Source organism: Triturus cristatus, chromosome 4_2 (assembly GCF_964204655.1).
Source record: "Triturus cristatus chromosome 4_2, aTriCri1.1, whole genome shotgun sequence".
In the NCBI taxonomy this organism is placed as follows: domain Eukaryota; kingdom Metazoa; phylum Chordata; class Amphibia; order Caudata; family Salamandridae; genus Triturus; species Triturus cristatus.
In genome coordinates this window covers 829,156,921-829,172,607 of record NC_140586.1, presented here as the reverse complement: position 1 = coordinate 829,172,607, position 15,687 = coordinate 829,156,921, and the positions used below count along the sequence as shown (strand labels likewise).

The 15,687-nt window shown below is 46.9% G+C and overlaps 1 protein-coding gene across 2 annotated transcripts in view; it reads left to right on the top strand.

The window, feature by feature from the left end:
* TMEM53 (transmembrane protein 53) overlaps positions 1-15,687 on the top strand; it is a 164,039-nt gene that overhangs the window by 59,862 nt on the left and 88,490 nt on the right. The gene's annotated exons all lie outside the window — the stretch shown is intronic.

Below are 15,687 nucleotides of genomic sequence, written 5' to 3'. Positions count from 1 at the left end.
TTGCCTTGCGCAAAACTAAAACGCGCTTGCCTCGAAGTAAAAACCAGATGGCGCCTCGGACGGTGAGAGGCAGCAGCAGCGCTCCGAGCGCATGAAGCTGACGAGGAGGGAGTGGGAGAAGGGAGAGGAGAGGGGAGGGGATTCACGTGAGTAAGCCAGACGTGTGCTGCAGCCCGCAGCACACACTGCAATAGAAAATATACTCATTGCAACCGCTGTGAAGGTGGTTGCATTTTAATCAGGACAGCGGGACCGCCGACTTCCAGTCAGGCGGTACTGCTTCCGCTACGGTGCTAGTTGGATGAGAGTTTGACCTGCATCGTAATGATGCCCATAGACTGACCGCTACAATCCCTAGAACGTGCACTAATTAGGATTGCCATTAAAGATATCCAACACACTTGAAGGTTAAAAATGAGTTGACACTCTAGGCCTAGTTAGCATTGTAATTTGTGCATGTCCATATGTGTCAATAATAAACTTTACATTTAGCTGGTGGGGTCTTTTTGAAAGGCTTGCAGAATCAAGAAACCTGGTTGGTGACTGACAAACCGCTCCATTGTGGAGGGAAAACTATTCCATGGGAGAGGTCCAAAATATTGATTTGTTGTTTTTATACTCCAGGGCAGAAAATGTGTGCAGTCACTGAGAGAGCCACATCATCTTTCATCAGTTGAATGTAGAGAGAGAAGTCACATTGGGTACAGTTTGGGAGGAAGGAAAGGCAGTAGGGAAAAGCTTTGAATGCATAGGCATTGCATAGCACTCTGCACCAAGTTATAACAAGCATTTGCAATGCAATAAGTCTCGCATTTCCGAGAGTTTGAGCTATTGGCATTGTAAATCACACAGCTTTTTATTTATGTGTTTTGAAAACCTGCAAGCGGTGCGCAAACACGCAATTGTACTGCCAGCCTTGCTTCTCGGAAGCAAGGACTATAACTACTAAGAGGCGCAGTTACTTCCAGCTTTGCTTCTCGTAAGCAAAGCCTATAAGTACAAAGTGTGTGTTTACACACTGCTTGCATGATTTTAAAACGCATAAGCCAAAACAGGGGCCTAATATGGTTCCTTTGCATTAATAAATACATGCGTATCACGTAAGCATGTGTCTGACATACACGGGTGCAATGTTTACTTATTGCTGTTCCAAAACATTAGTGAGATGGCCAAGAAATCATAATTCACGGCGACGAGGCGGTGCCCTTTCATACATCTCAGTTCGTCACCGAAACTGCATCATTGACGTTTCCAACCAATAGGAAGACGGGCATTGCATTTTTTGTTTCATATAAAAGTGCAAAACTATTGGCCTCTATTTTATAGTCCAAATTGCAATCTTTGTGTTCTGTTGACGTCTTCTTTTGATTTTACTTTGTGCCACAGGAACCCCTCTTTTACATTAATGGACCAGAAAAAAGAACAGTCACATGTCTGTCTCAGAGTCTTATATCTGGACATTTCATTTGCGTGCTCGTTATTGGTTCTGCTAAATATTTGCAATGAGTATGTTGTGCTGCGCTGCACGTTGCATACTTTGCTGTGCATTTCTTAATCTTTGAAGTGCGGAGATATCAGCACATGTAAAACGTGTTCGGACAGAACGAGGGCACAGCACGTACACTGCGTTGGGCACACTACGTTTCCTCACTCCTTCTTTTTGCCGAAGAATAAAAGCTCATAATATTGGTGTTCTGTCCTGGTCTATTTTCCCTGTCTGGGCTGTGAGCATCTGCGTTTTATTTGCACTGATGGTCCACAAAACACAGAGAGTTTCGCCCCTCCACCCGTGGGGTCTCTTCAGCGCCCCGTCCGCCCACACCTGCGCAGGGAGGCGCCTGCGACCCTCAGTCAGCGGCTCCGGGGGAAAGGCTTGCGGCTCCCTGACGAGTGAGGGCAACGTGAATCCAAGTGGAAACCCTGATACTCACCGAATTAACGCAGGATAATATGAGGAGATTGTGTTTGTGTGTGCGGGGGGGAGGCATATCCCGCAAAACAACACAATCAAACATTTTCCCATGCCTGCCCTTAGTGCAGCCGTCAGGTCTGGAGTATTAATGCCCAGCGAGATGTGCTCTATTTTCAACTCCTCGGCGCAGCTGGGACCCCGAATCTCACTCATGTGTTGACCTGGGTTGGGGGTAGTAATGGCCACCGCCCCACGTCCCATGCTTCTCAAACAATATGTCTTACTCCTCTCTTCGCGTTTACTGAATATGTATTCTTATGCAACATCAAGTTACTCAGCATGGTTGTGGCCTCGATAATAATGTGATTTTTTTGGTAGCGCTTGCCACTGCAGTGTCGTTTTGAGCGCTCTAAATAAGGGGTGCTAGTATCACAAATTTAAAGCGTCAGCATCGAAAACATCTGCACGAAACGGAGTAATAGTCAAATACTCTGTTACAAGAGGCTCTATTTTAAAAAAAGAAATTAAAGGGATTACTCCGTGTGTGTGTGTGCTTGTGTTCAATAGCTAGAGTCTCAGAACCAGTAAACATCACACTAGTGCGGCACAATTGTATCAAAAAAATCAGTTGAAATAAATGTCACCAGTACTCCACATTTCTGGACAGTGTGACATTAGCACGCAGTGCACCAGCAGGTGATGGATTTTCACGCTTCACTTCTCGCAGAGTTTTAAGTACCGCTCCAGAAGCGCTTTTAAGAAATTGCACACTGAGCAATCAACATATTAAAAAATAAATTTAGTCATTGCAGACACTGGCGGAAAGGTGTCTGCACACACTGAAGTGAAAGCCGGGGTAGCAAGTGAAATAACCTGTGTCAGCAGACACTGAAATAACGAGCGATCTGTTTTCAATTATCGCGCCCGTGTCTGGGCACGATAATTGAAAACCGATGTCGGCGTTCGGGTAACAGACACCAATAGGCCATGGGCGGAGCAACGTAACCGACTTTGGCCTATTGCGTGCTGTCTTTCTAAAAAAGACGACCACAAACGCCAATACCGTTGCCCAAAAGGAATTGCACACGCACGAGCGTGTGCGATTGCAGGGTCCGTTTTGGAACCCTCTACAAAAGGGCTCTCGCCTGCACGAGCAGTGCTGCGCACTGCATCGCTGCGAGGCGCGAGCCCTAAAGAACAGAGAAGAAAATGGGCTACAGGACGTTGGGCAGTGCGTCAATGGGAGCAGCTCATAGCGATTCTGGTGGCTAAATAATTGACTGCACCAATAAGACAGCTTCAAAAAGAAAGCTGCCTCACGACTAGCTGAACAATTCAGCGTCTTTACTTTTGAAAAAGTCTTATACATTCAGGAGGGACCCGTGCCTTCTGTTTTCAACTGATCATCTGTTATGTACTTTACACACAGTTAGCCTTATTTGCACCACAACATCTGGAAAATATTTGTAACACTTAGAAAACAATGAATATGTTGCAGTGAGTAAATATTGTGAGCACCTTTTTAACAAGCAATTTTAAACATATCCAATGTACATTTTTTATGAATCATATATGTACAAAATACATAATGTTTTTAATATCAACCATTTCTCTTCACGTGCCATTAATTATCCAGAAGAAGAAATGCATTCAAGTGACTCTAATCTGAGAATAGTTCTATCACAACATACCATCTGAGGAGCATTGCCATGTAATAGTGAAAAATATATTTTTGTCGAGGACACAAATAAAATGTAAAGTGTAATGAAATATTTTCGTGACTTTTTCATTCGTGTAAGGAAAAAAGCCTTTGAGAGATGAAAGGTACACATTAACATTAAATATACACTTCTCAGTCCATTTAATTCCTTAGAATGACATTCTTTCAAGCCACAGAGCAACACTAAAATAAAATTAAGGAATTCAGATTAATCATTTACCAGAAAAGTTTGTTCCACCCGAAAGGTGCAGGCCCTGCGGTACGGTTGATTTAACATTTATTAACCATTTGCTTCCTATTTTTTTTAAGTTGAAAGTGCTGGGGCCGTTTCTCAAAAGCTGCCCTGCTCGTCCAAGCCTGATTTTATTCACTTGCACTGTCTAAAGTCCGTTCGTTATCGAAGCATTACTTTAGCTGCCACCTACAGCCACCGGCCGGTGGGTAACATTCATATGGATTAAAAATAAAGGTAGAAAAAAGAAAAGAGTAGGAAAGCAAAGAGAGGGAAAGGAGGTCAATCCCCTATATGTGTGTGAGAAGCAACAGGCAGGGGGTCACCCAGATGTTGTGGGCTGGGCGGCCATCTGCTATCCTTAATCCTTTGGGGGGAGCATTAGTGAGGCGGAGTAATCTAAGATACTTCAGGCAAGTAAGCTCAGTAAACTGTTGGACAAGAATTCTATAGTGGTACCCCATGTTTTATCTAATTTAGGCAGGGAACGTGTAAGGCCCGCTGTAATCTTTTCCATCCCCACTGTTTCCCATATCTTATATAGCCAATCCAGACGGGTAGGAATTTCGGCCGTGCCCCATCTAACCAGAAGTGCCTGTTTGGCTGCCCCCAACGCCAATGTAGTTGCTCTACCCTGGCTAGATCTGAGAGGGTACATCAGGGCATTCGGGAATCCCAAAAGTAGCACCGTGGGCGTCTGAGTGCATTGGGTCTTATCCAGCAAGTGGCACATTTGACAGTTTCCGTCACTACAATTGCTTTCCGGGATGGATCCCGACTGGTCGGGGTCAATCAACCCCTGCATATGAGGCGCTAAATGGGCAGCCAGGATGCTTGTGAAAATCTTGAGGTCCACATTCAAAAATGAAAAGGGACGATAGGAGGCACACTCCCTTGGATCCTTACCGGGCTTAGGGATCACTACTACTTCAGCATGGTCATTGTTGGGGTCACTCTTCCGGAGTCGCTAAAGGAGTTAAATAAACGAACCGGGACTGGGACCAGGTCTTAAGCAAAGGATTTGTAAAAATCGGTCGAGAAACCATCCTCCCCCGGAGCCTTCCCTTTGGTGAGTCCCGCTATGACTTTAAGAACCTCCTCTGTCCGAATATCTGCATCTAGATTTGTTGGCTCCAGTTGAGGAAGGGGCGTCACCGGGACGTCTTTCGCGTATTGTTTGGCCGCTTCCAAATCTAGATTGTCTGCCCTGTATAATTCTGTATAAAAGGATTCAAACCTGCCTGCTGTGTCCCGGTCTGAACATAAGGTCTCGCCCTGAGTACTTCTAATCTCCTTGATGTGCCTAGCATTTCTCTGATCTCTGAGAAGAGATGCCAGGATTTTCCCTGCCTTGTTGCCGCCAGCGTAATGACGCTGCTTGGTTCGCAGCAGTGAGTATTCCGCACGGTCATAGTCAAGGGCCTTCAGCTGCTGTCTAGCCGCATAAAATTGCAGCTGAATCTGAACGGAAGCCGTCCTCTGACGAATCCCCTCCAATTCCTTTACTTGCGATTTGAGGGGCTCCCTCTTTTCTTTCCTATCCCTATTGACTCCTGCTGCCATCGCTATGCACCGCCCTCGGATGACGTCCTTTAGGGCGTCCCATTGAGTGGCAAGTGAGGTCCCTCCAACATCGTTAATTTCAAGATACGTCTTAATGGTGTCCCGTATTTCTTTAAGGTTGGCGTCATATTCCTGAACCACGTAAATATATGCCCATGTTATTGCCTATCTCTTTTTTGAAAGTGGACATTACATATGTGACGTCCAGGACAGCAGGGTGGAGGTAGCCATTAATACCTATATTCACAGGGATCGAGTAGGTCTTATTGGAATTAGGTGATTGGCTCTCCGTATAGGACAGCCAATGCATGTGGTGGTAATGTGTAAGGAAATAGGTTTCCTCAACAGAAATGGAAAAGGTATAAAAAAGAATGACATAGTCCTTGTTACCTATGCATAGTCCATATGGGATGTCAGAGGTCCTCGTGAAGTGGAAAAGCACCTTGTGTACCTCCCACAAACATTGGATTCATATATGATCAGTGCAGCCTAGGAAGAGGTCAAACATTTTTTTCTTTTTTCACCACTATTATTAACACTATCCTCGAAACCCCTGGCAATCTGAATTAAAGCAGAGTAGGAAATTGGGGGAATAACTTTTGAGAATTGTCCGACCAAATTTCTGTTGCACACAAGCACTGAGGCATCCAAACGGAGCCATCCCCAAAACTATAGGAAAAGCAGAGGCATGTTTAAAATCTTTGTGGTATAAGATGAACTGGAGCAAATCGGAAGTGCTCCCATTGAATACATTGATTACAAAACAATGGATAACACTAAAACTGCCCCTTTAGTACCAAATTTATTCCACTAATGTTGAATCAGCAGTGTAAGACAAACCTTGTGGTTTAAATGCAAACCAGGATGCTTGTTTAGGATCCAGGGAAGACATGGCTTGGCAGTTAAGGTAATGCTGGTTAGGAGGATGGATTAGTCACTTGGAAAATGCCCGGCCTTGACAGCACTGTTGAAATCCTGGTAGTTAGGATGGTTTCTGAATCTTTCTTAGAAAGAGTTTATGACTTAGCTATCAGTATCGCACAGGTGATCCGATGAATATAGGACAATATGATCACACGGATGACCAGGGTGGGGCCATTCTTGATCTTGAGGTCCTCCTTGGGTGATAAGTGTGGAGTTTGTACTGAAGGTAGATTGTTCTAGCACTGTGCGCTGTATGCAATGCAGAGTGCCTTGATGGAGATGCCTTGTGCCTGAGACTCATTGAATTGCTTGAAAGGTGGGGGTAAAGTAGTCACAGCCATGGAGGTATAATAGCTGTCTGCCGAACACGTTTGAATAATCTGGAGCCTGCTGAAAACAAACACAGGTTTACCCAACTATAATCCTGAGGTGTCCAGCGTATACTCAGAAGGGCAGGATCCATGCAAAACTTTCAGGAGGACCACTAACTATGTTAATGAGCATCCTTTAGCGTCACTGTGTGCAACTTCATTTTATGTGGGCATCCTGAACCTACGTTAGTTACCACTGACATCATCTATTAGGGATGGAATCCTGTTTGGTAGTCGTGGAGAATGCCATTTTTTTTGACAAAGGGAGATAGCTATGACAAGGCTGTTCTTTGATTAGTTTTCCTACTCACGTAGTTAAATCTGGAGTGAGGCGTTATGGTGAGAAGAGGAAATGGTGATTCTTCACGGGTCTTAGTTGAGCTGTAGCTGTCCTGGGCTTCAGCTTTGGACTTAAAGTGAGATGGCAGTGAATCTCAACAGCCGTGCAACTGGATGATACAAGAAAAATGCATTCTAGTTTCTGGAATTTGCCAATGATTTTATAGGGCTCTGCAGATGAGCAGGCTGCTTCCGTGATGCACGTTGTATAGTTGTGCTACTTAGCTCTCTTGATAGGCCTTCGTGTAGTCTGCTGTTGAATTGGAAGCGGAGACTGTTATTCTTGCTGTGTTGGCTATAGAACAGAATGGACTTGAAGGAAACCGGGGGAAGGGTGAGCATCTGACCAATATATATATATATATTTTTTAATCTTTTTATTAAACAGACCGGTTCAAATAAACAATACAGAGGAATCAGACAGTGTATATACAGCAATGATGCGCAGGAGGAGAAGGATTATACCATTACGTAGGAGGGGGAATGCTACGGGGTAAGAGGGACATCCTGTTCAATACAATGAGGCCGCGTACAGATCTCTCCACGGTAGCTATTCCTAGGGCTCCAGATTCTGGACCACCTTTTGGGGCATCCCCTGGCTGTATATACAGTCTTCTCCATAAACATGCACCGATCAAGGTCCCTTTCCCAAGTCTCTAATGTGGGTGGTTTAGCAGCGCCCCATAATTGTGAAATATTTCTTTTAGCAAGCATGAACCCAAGTGTGGCCCATTGTGTCTGGTGAGTGTTCACGTCCGTGGGTTCCCATATGTTTAGGAGTCACCGTCTCGCCTCTGGGTGGAGACGGACACGTAGCACTGCATTTATTGTCTCGTGTACCTCGTGCCAGAAGGAACTTTACACTCCCATATGATGTGAAGAAACGTTCCCATATGGCCACATCTCCTTTTGCACTCCCCACTATCGGCCCTCCCCATGTGTATCAGACGGGGCCAGGTGATATACACTCTATGGAGGATTTTGAGCTGTACCAGTCTTGGGCGCGCTGGAATAGCGACCACTCCTGGGGAGGACACTGCCTCCCGCCAGTCCTAATCATCTATCTCAATCCCATCACCCATCTATTTATCCTGTAATGTTTGGAGGGGATCCAGCATATTATATATTAGTTTCTTGTATATTAAGGAACTCGTTTTGTCTGGTAAATGGCTGTCCAAAATCCTGTCCTCCAAAGGCGAGGCTTTGGGAGGAGCTGTCCCCTTAGATAGAAGTGATTGAAGTGAGTGCAGGACCTGTGCATAGCGGAAATATTCAGTGTCCGCCAGCTCATATTCTGTTTGTAGCGTGGTGAAGGACTTGACCCCTTCCCAAATGTCTTTAACATGTGAAATTGCAATAAGGTCCCACCTGTCGAACCCTTTTGACCTCCGTAGGTTGCCCAGTTTTTCAGAATCCCAAATTGGGGTTGCTAATGTCAACCTATGTCCCCATCCAAGAATATAATGCCCTTTTGTAGTTGCCTCTGGGACGAAGCCATCTATCCATGGCATAACCAGGATCGTCACCTCGACCGTATGTGCCATGATTGACGGCCGAAAGATGCACTGCCCAGTAGTATTTTTTAATGTCTGGGAGGGTGATGCCTCCGTCGTACCAGTTCAAGGTCAACTTGTTCAGGGCGATGCAAGGTCTTCCGTCCCATAGCAGGTCTCTCTGGAGGCCCTCCACCTCCTTGAAATAATGCGTTGGTACAGGGTCCAGGGTGTTCTGCAGGGCGTAGAGGAATCTGGGCAAGGACATCATTTTAAACAGGGCCGCTCTGCCCAGGAGGGAGAGGGGAAGCGATTTCCAGCTGGCAATGTTTTTTTTGAGTTTATGCAGGGGCGGAAGGAGGTTTTGGCGTAACGGATTGAGGGATCAAGAGAGATAAATATCCCTAAATACTTAAAACCAACAGTGTTAATCTGAATTGGGCAGTCTCTCTGGGGGATGGGTGGATTCCCCCTGAGGACGAATAATAGGGACTTACCCCAATTGACAGTGAATCCAGAAAATCTGCAGAATACTGCCAAAATGTCTAGTACCACTATTGGGGATTTCGTAGGGGAGGCCAAGTAGAGCAAGATGTCGTCGGCGTAGAGTGAGATGCGATCTTCCCAGTCAGTGGACCACCTCAGGCCTCGTATCATGGGATCTTGTCGGATCCAAGCTGCTAGTGGTTCTAGGGCTAGGGCAAAAAGAAGAGGTGAGAGTGGGCATCCCTGACGGGTTCCACGACTGAGTAGGAATGTGGCTGACAGTTTATTATTGACCAACACCTAAGCCAGCGGTTCATTGTACAAGAGATGCACCCATTGGATGTACTTCGGGCCAAACCCCATCTTTGCCAAAACTGCCCAGGGGTAGGGCCACTCAACGGTGTCGAATGCCATGGTAGTGTCCAGGGACACGATAACAGCTGCCTCTTGAATGGTAGATGCCCTGCCCAACACTCCATGGATCCTACGCAAGTTCAAGGCCGTATTTCTATGGGGCATAAAGCCGGATTGATCTGGGTGCACTGAGCTACTTGTTATTTTAATCAGGCGATTGGCCAAGAGCTTGGCCAGGATTTTGGGTTCAGCGTTTAGGAGGGAAATTGGCTTGTAAGAGGCACAGTCAGTCTTGGGTTTTCCTTCTTTATTTATGATGTCTATGGTGACTATTCTCTGTTCCCTGGGCAATGTCCCACGCTCCCTGGATTCCTCAAACATAGATTTTAGGTAAGGTGCAAGTTTATCGGGTAGTAGTTTGTATAGCTCGATGGGGATGCCATTTGGACAAAGAGCCTTGCCCGGTTTCAACGCGCGAATTGCTTGTGCTATCTCATCCGCAGTCAAGTCCCTGTCCATGAAGTCGCGGTCCTCTGTAGAGAGACAAGGGAGCCTAATGTCTCGAAGTAGGTCTTGAGAGTCCTCTTTGGTGTATGAGGTTACTGTTGTGTATACATTCTGGAAATGGCTGGCAAACCTATCTACTATTTCTTGAGGCGCATTGAGAGAGGCGTCCTCATCAACTTTAAGTTCCGGGACTGGTCTGCTCGCCCAGTCTTTTTTGTCCAACCATGCTATGAGTTTCCCTGCTTTGTCACCCAGGTTGTAAATTCTACCCTGGTGCTCCCTGCCCAGAATTTTGGCCTTATCTGTGACTAGGGCCTTATAATCTTGTTGTTTCAGGCTCAGTAAATGTAGCTTTTCCGGTGTCACTCCAGATTCCAGGTCTCCCTGTAACCTATAGATTTTGGCCTCTATGTCTAGGACTTCTTTTTGTTTATCTTTCTTCGTCCAAGCGATCAATGACAGGGCCTGACCCCAAATTACGGCCTTGAATGCCTCCCACAAGGACTGGGATGAGGACATGGACCCCACATTTTCAGAGAAGTAATCATCCATGGCCCTAAGGAGGTTTTTACGGAGTTTCGGATCACGGAGGTACCAGGGATTGACCCACCGTAACTTGGTTAAGAACTATGTGTATCAAGATTGGTGAGTGGTCGGAGATGCCCCTGGCTAAGTGCCTGATTTTGTATATGTATGTGACCTGTGCTGCAGGGACCAAACCATAATCTAGACGGGAAAGGCTGTGATGCGCTCCGGAGTGGAAAGTGTGTTGTATCTGGTCCGGGTAGTATGTTTTCCACCCATCTACCAGTCTCATAGAGTCAAGAAAATCAGGCAGCCAGCGGGAAGAGGGTCCCACCTCCCGTGGGGGATATTGGTCCAGCGTGCCCAAGACCACGGCATTAAAGTCACTCCCAAGGACCAGGAGACCATCCAGAATGGTGAGTAGGACCGAGGGCTGCAAAGGTGGAGCCCTGCAAGCCTGGAGGTACATATATGGACATGAATGTGATAGGGCGGCCCTCCCATGTGCCCAAAACCCCAACATATCTGCCCCTCTCATCTGTCCAAACTGAGCTCACGGCCAGGGGGAGTGTGTTCTTAACCATGATACCCACACCCCGAGAGCCGGAGGTGAATCCTGCGTGAGCAACCATTTTGTCCCCCCTCTGTGCATCGCTTTACAAAGATTGCCGACCAGGTGCATCTCTTGAAGAATGACAATATCCAGGGCTTGCCGTTTAATATATTGGAGAACTACACTACGTTTGATCTTGTCCCCGAGCCTGTTTACATTCCATATTTTAACATTTTTGTCCCCCAGTGCACTCACTGTTTAATCTGCAAGTGGCAGTATCCTCTGTAATAATGACAAAATAAAATACCAATGCAAAAACCATCATGACAAATGAACACAAACCCCCAACCCAACAACCCCCCACCCTGCTGCCCTGCACTCTGGGCATGGAACTGCCCATGTAAACCTTGCAGAGTGCCTGTCGCCCCATATAGTAAAACTAAAAGCAGAACATGTAAGGACGTGGCATCCCGTTGTTCTGTTCCCTCCCCCGAAAATAATAACCATAAAGTTCCCCAGGTGAGTCACGCACCGCAGTGCTGGGGGTCGGCCGTCAGAGGTGGAGGTCCCCCCTAGGCCCGGACGTTACATGGCCCGTTACCTGTCTCGGCCTGTCCATGAATCGTTCTGTGCTGGGAAGTCATTGTGTCCATTTCAGCCCCGTCAGCCATGGGTCTGAGAGGCAGCTTTGCTCTCTGCAGTACGATCTCGTGGGGCGCGTTCCGTGCGGCTTTCGAGCCAGTCAGCCGCTTCCCTCGGTTGTTCGAAGAACCAGGTTTTTCCTTCCGCCTCCACTCGAAGGCGCACCGGGAATAGCATGGAGTACTTCAGTCCCTTCTCTCTGAGTTTCTGTTTTACCATGGTGAATGACCTTCTCTGTCTCTGCACCCGTTGTGTGAAGTCTGAGAAGAAGGAGATGTCTGCATTCTCATAGCAGAGGGCAGTTCCCATTCTAGCATTTTGGAGGATTACGTCTCTGTCCCGGAAATTTAGTACTCTCGCCAGTATTGGGCGTGGGGGGGGGGCTCCCGGCTTGGGACGGAGTACGGGGACCCTGTGCGCCCTTTCAGTGACAAATAACTTACTAAGGCCTTTGGGCTGTAGATGTTGCAGGATAAGATCTTCCACAAAGAGGTCCGGAGCCTGTCCCTCGACCTTTTCCGGTACTCCTAGGATGCACAGGTTATTTCGACGCAGGCGCCCTTCATAGTCCTCCAGTTTGAGCTCGGTAGTTTTGCGGAATGATTGCAGGTCACGGATTTTCCCTTGAAGCTGGCCAACGTCTCCCACCAGACTAGACGTGGTAAGTTCCACCTGTTTGACCTTCTCATTGAGTTTGGTGATGTTGGCTCGGATCAGGTTGACCTCAATAGCAATGGTATCCATCTTATGTTCCAATGAAGTTTTAACACTAGTTATTGCATTAACAATAAACAAGAGGTGCACCACATAAAAGATTTGAGAACGGAGGAATCCTTTGTGATTATCGAATTTCTTCAAAAATCATTCCATATATTCATTTTATTTTCATTTATATAATAATTCCAAAAGACATAAAAAATCAGTTTGTGTGACTCTACAAACAGACCAGCCGACGCGTTTCGTCCTGAAACAGGACTTCTTCAGGGCACTAAATCGTAGCGTAGATCATAGACGAATATGTCCTCGAAAATTTTTTCCATCCTTAAGTTGGTCATATTAAAAGGCAAAGTACCATTCAGTCAGCTGTGTAACTCACAAGTGAACGCCAAATCAAAGTGATCAATATCACAGCCGAGATCCAGTGGCTGCCTGGATATCGGACCTTGAATCTGTCCGTTGGAGACTCTTCCGTGCTTTGCTCATCTGCAACAAACACATTGCGAATTTTGGGACGATGTTAAATATAAACATCTCCTTCATCTGAGGGTGTCTGGTTCCTGTGACTGTGGAACTCATGGGACGATAAGCCACTGGATCTCGGCTGTGATATTGATCACTTTGATTTGGCGTTCACTTGTGAGTTACACAGCTGACTGAATGGTACTTTGCCTTTTAATATGACCAACTTAAGGATGGGATAAAATTTTCGAGGACATATTCGTCTATGATCTACGCTACGATTTAGTGCCCTGAAGAAGTCCTGTTTCAGGACGAAACGCGTCGGCTGGTCTGTTTGTAGAGTCACACAAACTGATTTTTTATGTCTTTTGGAATTATTATATAAATGAAAATAAAATGAATATATGGAATGATTTTTGAAGAAATTCGATAATCACAAAGGATTCCTCCGTTCTCAAATCTTTTATGTGGTGCACCTCTTGTTTATTGTTATATATTCTGATTCCCAAGGGAATAGGCATTGTAATAGTGGGTGCCACTGAGTGTGCACACGATATTCCCTCATATATAGTGTTATTACAGGGAGAGTTACAGAAGGTTAGGTGCTGTTCAAGTGAAGGTTCCACTGTTAGTGTTTTGTCCTTCAAACTAGTTATTGCATTCTTAACGTCTCTCAATGATAACTCTTGGTCTTCCCCGCCTTGCTTATTGGTGGTACTGCCCCCAGATTGTCGGCCTTGGAGCACGTCTTTTGGGAGGGTGTATCGATCTAATCTCTTGGACTGCACCGTTTTTGGCCCCCTCGCACCTGCGGATTTGCCTTTCTCCATTGTTGTCTGGAGGCCTCGTGAGGGGCTTACATTTTCGTAAGTTGCTGTCCCCAGTGCCTGTCGTAAGCCTACATGGCGCAGTAGCAAGAGCTGGTCTCCTTATATCTGTGACCAGTTAGACCTCAGGCAAGGCAGCACAGAAGAGCTACAATACCCCCACACGTCCCCGGAGTGGCTAGTCTTCTGTGGCGGCAGACAGTTATGTTGGTTGAAGCTGGTCGCACCCGCTGCAGTGTGTGGATGACCCACCACCACACGGAGTGCCAGAGTGGCGTACAGATGCGGTAGAGGCGAAGTACTGCTGCCCGAGGGCCCCCAAGTCCCACCTGAAGGGATCATAGTTGCCCAGCACTTTTCGCAGCTCCCTCCGTCTACTGCCTCGCCACTGGCCCCAGGAAATATGGGGGGGAGGAGCCTGTCCCTCGCCCCCGGCCAAGCGCCCGTGGAGTCTGTGGGCCCTTTATGTATATTGAGGGTAGAGGAGGGGGCAGGGGGAGCCCCGCTACTCCGGTCACCACTTTGGGAGCCCTCCTCCACCCCACCTCACCTCCGATAGACGTAGCCGATTGAAACTGGGCCGCCGCCGTCTTGCCTTCCGCGCACCAACACTTGTTCCTGCTGCTATGCACTATTACCCCCAGGCCCCGGGCGTTGTCTACAGTGTCTGGGTTGGGCCGGCGTCACTTCGGGGACCCTGCTGGTGTCTGCGTCGTGCCCTATATGCCGCGAATGCACGCAGAGTTTAGAGTGCGCGGGGGACACAGGCTGAACTTGCCGGTCTCCCCAGCGGCCGCAATCAAAATCGAGCCCCCAGCTTCAACGTTCGAACAGGCCCGTCACCTTTGAGGTATGGAACTTCGGGCACAGACAGTCTTTGGCTTCGGGAGTCGGTGGAGGACGTCCCGCTTGCTTTCCGGTGCGTTCCCCTACTGTAGGGAACCAGATTTGGTTGCCGGATTGACGTGGAGAGGACAGGTTTCATGGAGCTAGAGGATTAGGCGGCCATTTTGCTCCGGGTCATGGCCATGCCCCCCATCTGACCAATATTTATTCACACTACAGCAGAGGCGTCTGGGAATCTAGTGATGAGCGAGAAAGTCTGAAGATGACTGCTTCTTCTCTGCCAGTAAATTTGGAGGTTTGGTATCTGGTGAGGTTTTTCAATCCTGGACATGTCCTAGTGGAGTGTTAGGCAGTGTAGTTTCCTAGCCATGTCCAGATTGGACTCAATGGTCAGTTGGTTCTTGTTTCTGGATTTTGCATTGATGAAGATGCAGGAAAAGCCGTAATTTGAAGATGAGAAAGGGGGAAGTTATTAGCAGGGAAGTAAAGAGCAATGGAAAAGACATTGAGTGGTCCGTTAGTAGATAGGTTAAGTATGGATTAGAAAGGTACTTCTTAAAACCAGTCCTAGATGGTGAGTGGGAAAGAAAGAAGTACTGACGAGGCCAGTCGGTGGAGTGGAATCAAGTGTCTCATGAGCTAAGGACACGGTTCAACTGTTCTCTGGAGTTGTGACTATGTGAGATGGGTAGCAAGAGAATAAACCAAGACTCAAGATAAAACATATAAAGAGGAATCCGATCAGCCCTGACATAGGTGGTTCTGCATTCAGATATTCACCAATTGTCTGATGATGCAGCTGCACTAAGAGGGCGGCACACATATGATCTGAAAGCAGTCAAGTCAAAAAACACCAAAACTAAATTAAACAATAAAGTAAGCAGAGATGGAAACCGGCATGCAGTGATCATGCAGGGCTGCTGCAATTAATATTTGGCACATACGGGGGGAGTTGCAGCGCAGTCACAGGTTCTGCAGTGCAGACCGTAGGAAAGAGTGCAATCTAGGGGAGCATTTCTCGTGTGCATTAAGGTTCGGTTCAGGAATGTCCTTCTCCTAGCCAGCCTGGTGCTGTAGCTCCTACTTGACCTGCATTTCTGTGCCTAAAATGGCACCATCCTGGCATGCTTCCATCTTAATAGGATCGATAGTATTCAGGTGGTTGGTTCATATTGTCCTTATAGTTAATCGGCCATTGCAGGAATTAGAATTAC